At 42.6% G+C, this 5,170-nt stretch overlaps 1 protein-coding gene across 2 annotated transcripts in view; it reads right to left on the bottom strand.

The window, feature by feature from the left end:
- Positions 1-4,717, bottom strand: part of LOC143276563 (uncharacterized) — a 9,383-nt gene extending 4,666 nt beyond the window's left edge. Inside the window, exon 1 of one of the 2 annotated variants that reach the window (XM_076581149.1) lies at positions 4,615-4,717. The gene's annotated coding sequence lies outside the window, so the exon portion shown is untranslated. Of the gene's footprint in view, positions 1-4,503 lie in introns of both variants that reach the window. The other variant, XM_076581148.1, reaches the window with a different exon arrangement.
- Between the last annotated feature and the right edge of the window lie 453 nt (positions 4,718-5,170).

Raw genomic sequence — 5,170 nt, forward strand, 5'->3', positions numbered from 1 at the left:
CAGACAGAGACAGATATATAGAAAGAGAGGGGGGTACAGAGAGACAGAGACAGAGATACAGACAGAGACAGAGATACAGAAAGAGAGAGGGGGGTATAGAGAAACAGATACAGAGACAGAGATAGAGAAAGAGAGGGGGGTACAGAGAGACAGAGATACAGAGAGGGGGGTACAGAGAGATAGAGACAGAGATACAGAAAGAGAGGGGGGTACAGAGAGACAGAGACAGAGATACAGAAAGAGACAGGGGGTGGGGGGGTAGAGAGACAGAGACAGACACAGGACTGACAACTTTAATCTACTTTGCCCTGACTGAGATTTTTTAATGCACAGAATACAGGCAATGCACCTGTTATGTTCACTTTGATCTGCGCTAAAATAAAACGAAAAATAACAAAAATGATTTTTTTTTTTTTAATAACACGGACATGAAAGAAAAACTGTGGGTGCTAAGAAGAAAACAGTGGTGGTGGTGATGATGATGATGATGATGATGATGATGATGATGATGATATTTTGTCTTGAGAATAGATAAGTGTCAGTAGAATAGACAGACAGCTGAGCTATGTATTTTATATATATATATACTGTGTACAAAAGTGCGTGCATATATGATATTATATATATATATATATAGAGAGAGAGAGAGAGAGAGATGTGTGCGTGTGCGAGCGCACGTGCGTGTGTATAATTTATGTGTGTGCCTGAATGTCTGTTTAAGTGTGTATTTGCATGAAAAAAGATTAGACATATATACTATAGCCAGTGTGTGTAGGTGGACGTCTGTCGACCAAAGTTTGAGTCACCAAAGAACGCCACAACAGGTACTGTCTCTGTCAGCATTCACTATAATCTAACGCGGGAAAAAAAAAAAGTAGAGCACAACGCACAGCACCACAAGATAAGAACTCCTTCTACCTTGCCTCATGTAGTCCAGGCCTTGAGATAACTGATAACTGACCCCAATGTGAAGTTTAAACTCTCTTTAAGAAAAAAAAACAAAAACTGTCTGTTCGGAACTCTTGAAATAAACAGTCTGATTAACCCTCTGACTGTTACCGACGAGTATAATATGCATGGATATTTTCTCCTTCTTCTCGTTCGTAAGATGGACTTCCCAGTATCTGCGATGACGGCAGCTGTACGCGGTAGGTCCTCCACAAAGTCGTAGAGCTTCCGGGGTATATGGATAAAGATCCACCGCCCTGCCAGCCGCCGTAGCGAAGTGGTTAGCGTCGCGGACTGACGGCTGGGAGGACGTGGGTTCGAATCCCAGCGGGGGTGGGTTTTCGGCCCGTGGCCGGCTCCTACCCAGAGTTGAGTGTGTTGTGGGCTTAAATGGGGAGACTGGGACCACAGTTGAGTGTCATCCACTTCAAGGATGCGTCTTTGGATGTGTGGCTCTAATTATCTGACCAACACTGAAAGTGTCTGTATCTCTCGGGCCTGGTTAACGCCAGGATATCATTATGACAGGAAGCGTAGAGTAGAGCCTTGTCACGCAGTCCCAAACCAAAATGGACCTACATAGCAACATCGTCATCGTCATCCTCCTCCTCCTTCATCATCATCATCAATATAAACAAAACAGTCTCAAAGTCTGTGGCCTTTCATGCCCTGCTCTCATGGTGACCTTAGTTTCGATACCCCTCCACTTCCGTGCTTGGGAAGCCCTGTCAGTGTCTTCAGTATCGGCAGATTCATGGGGGTCTGTTATTTGAGGGACGTGGTGGCGGTCTCTACTCTGGGAGGGACGCTCACTCAGTCTGGCTCCGCGACTAAGCTATTATTGTCGTTAGTAGGGGGCTTAGTAGGTGGTGGCCTAAGTACGTTGAATCAGAACAGGCACCACTGAACACCACCGAAGTGACTCAGCGGCAGTGGAGGGTCTCCTCTGGTGTGTAGCCTCCTGGCGACCTAACATCGATGGTTCCCTGCGGACTGCCGACGATGGAACTGTGACAGACGAACCCGGGTGTGGTCGTGTATGGGGGAATCTAAATGAGCGGCGTGGGAGTAATGCCACTGAAATGGTGCAGATGATAGGGCAGCAAAAAAAAAAAAAAAAAAAAGACCCACCGCCCTGATGGCCGTGAAAGGCTACGAGCTCTTTAAAGCTTTTTCTTCCATAAACTTTAATTCATACATGTCCACTGCTTCAGGACAGTGTGTGTTAGTCAGCCGTGTCCGACCATGACCACGTGGACAGCAGAGGAGGCAACTTCTGTCCCGACTGCCTACGCTGGACTTTAAGTTCATGGTGGATTGTCTTACCCAAGTTACATCCCCGCTGCCCCTGCCAACAGTGTGGTCTTTAGGACAGTCGGCGCTGGGATATCGTTATTATTATTATCATTATTATTATTATTATCATTATTATCAGCGTTCAGTGGGTTATGGAAACAATAACATACCCAGCACTCATATGGAAACAACGACATACCCAGCATTCACACCCCCGATAACGAAGTATGGCTGCCTACATAGCGGGGTAAAAAACGATCATACACGTAAAAGCCCACTCGCACTATATACGAGTGAACGTGGGAGTTGCAGCAAACAAACGAAGAAGAAGAAAAAAAAAAGAAGAAGGCAAAAAGTAAGTATTGTACTGCAAAGTCACGCCACACCAATTTCATTGCACCAAGGTTTGGCGGTCAAAGGGTTAAGTGCATTATCTTGAAGGGACAATTATTGGGTGGGTCGTCATGTGTTTCATCAGCATTTCGGGCGGCATGTTCTATAGCCTCGTCTGATTTGAGTTGTAGTTACTTGATTCAAAGCGTCTGCATTGTATGTATATGTATATTTGTTTTGTTTGTTGCTCTTGTTGTAGTTGTTTTTTGGGGAGGGAGAGGGGGGAGAGGAGGGGGAGTGCGGTACTTTTCCCATCCTTTTCAAACACGAAATTATGTGGAAAAAGAAAAGAAAACACAAATGTACAAATTCAGCATTTCATTACATAATTGACACGACACCGATTATCAAAACGAACAAATAAATGGGTGATTTAATATAGAAAGCAAAGCAAAACGAATTATAAAAAAAAAAAGGTAACTGATTATCTCACACATCTTTTTAGTTTATTTGTTTATTTTTCATTTGGTTTCTTTGACACAAACTTAAAGTAACGTATTACATTTGTGAACTGTAACACAAGATAATTTCCGGGGTGAAATAAAAAAAAAAAAAAAGATCTTCCTTAAAAACGCAAACATTTCGAAATGATGTTCTGCAAGATTAACATCTTATCCGAGTAAAGATCAGATGAGTAATTGCTTAACATTGATACCAGGCAAACTATCTTGAGATAAACCCTGTTACAATTGTAAACCACCATAAGCATGCATACTGCAATGGGTCTGAGCCTTTTTTGTGGTTGTTGTCAACAGCAACAATAGAGGGGGGATGGGTTGCGAGTCCGAAAAAAATATATAAAAAAAACATGCAGGCTGCCTAAGCATAAATCATGACTATGATAGTCAGTATCAGTATCAGTATCAGTACCTCAAGGAGGTGTCACTGCGTTCGGTCAAATCTATATACGCTACACCACATCTGCCAAGCAGATGCCTGACCAGCAGCGTAACCCAACGCGCTTAGTCAGGCCTTGAGAAAAAAAAAATCAATCAATCAAATTAAATTTAAAATTAAAATAAATAAAAACAAAATAAAATAAAATAAATAAAATAGTCAGTCGTCTCCTACTAAGACCGTCAGAACAGTAGTGGAGGCATCTGTTGTCCAGACTACCTGGGCTCGAACTCGTTTTCAGTGGAGAGTGCACTGCCCCAAGTTACATCCCCCACTCTCTCGGCCAAGAGGATTTTAGGACAGTTGGCAATGGGATGGTTCCCAAAAGCCAGCTATCCCCCCCTCCCCCCCCCCCCCCAAGGCTGCAACACTAACAGCCAGTGCAATCTTGCTACCTAGTTATATTTCATGCATAAATACAAGTCACCGACAAGCCTACAAATGTCATTCTGATCGCCCTACCCTACCCAAATCCCACCCTGATCAAAATAATAACAAAACAAACAAACAAACAAAAGCAAATAAATAAAACAAAAATAAGCAAACTACTTTCGGATAAATCCTGTGTATCTGCAGTCCTAATCCCGCTTGCCCCCCCCCCTCCCCCCCACCAAAACAAAGCAACAACAACCAAATAAGATAAAATAAAACAACAACAGCAACAATACACACACAAAAAAATTAAATCAAATAAGCAGTCTCCTTTAGGATAAGTCCTCTGCAGCTGTAAATCACCACGATGGTGAAAGAAGCAATTCCCCTTGTCTCCCCCCTGCCAAAATAAATATAAACAAACCAACGAAACATAGATAAAAAGCCTACCTTAGGATCATACAAACCCTTTACAACTTTACAACCGCGATTCACCACCCATAGAATCAGTAATGGACAGGCTTAATCCTAAACCCACCCAAGGAAACCAACCATCAAAACAATAACAAAATCAGGGCCAAGAACTAACTTACTTACCTCAGGATAACTCCGTTCCAACTGCACAAAACCCACCGACCTGCTAGCAGAATAATACACACGCACACACACACACAAAAGCCGAGTTCAATTCGTGACGTGATCACTCACGTCACACGCCCAGTCGTGGTTCTCTCTGTCCCAGATTTCCTCCCACACGAGGTCAGGGATGAAGACCCTTCATGAGCGTGCTGCCAACATCATGGCGGACATGGCCGGAAGTTGTGGTTGAAAGCGTGTTAAGGGAGATAAGGAGACCTTTTTTTTTCTTCTTTTTTCTTTTTTTTTTTTTTTTTCCCCGGGCAAAAGTTCAGGAGAACTTTGAAGAACAGAACTCGAAAACCGTGTTGTATAAAGTTGGGCAAAAGTTCAGAACTTGGAACGACAGAATGAAAACTGAACGCTCATACTTTACAGTCATGTCAATTTATCTTTTTCTTCTTCTTGATCTTCTTCTTCTTCTTTTATCAGTAACGTCGTAGTGTAGTGTTTTACAACAATATTCTGTCTCAAGGACATACAAGAGAGTTTTGATTTAACCCTTTCAATGCTGAACTTTGGTGACGTGTGATCAGTGTGTGGCATGAGTCTGAATGTTGGAAGTGCTGTGCTTGTCAACGATGTGAATGATTTTGTATTTTGTTCCTGTATTTTGTATTTCTTTTTT

The sequence above is a fragment of the Babylonia areolata genome, chromosome 32 (assembly GCF_041734735.1).
Source record: "Babylonia areolata isolate BAREFJ2019XMU chromosome 32, ASM4173473v1, whole genome shotgun sequence".
NCBI classification, from domain to species: Eukaryota; Metazoa; Mollusca; class Gastropoda; order Neogastropoda; family Buccinidae; genus Babylonia; species Babylonia areolata.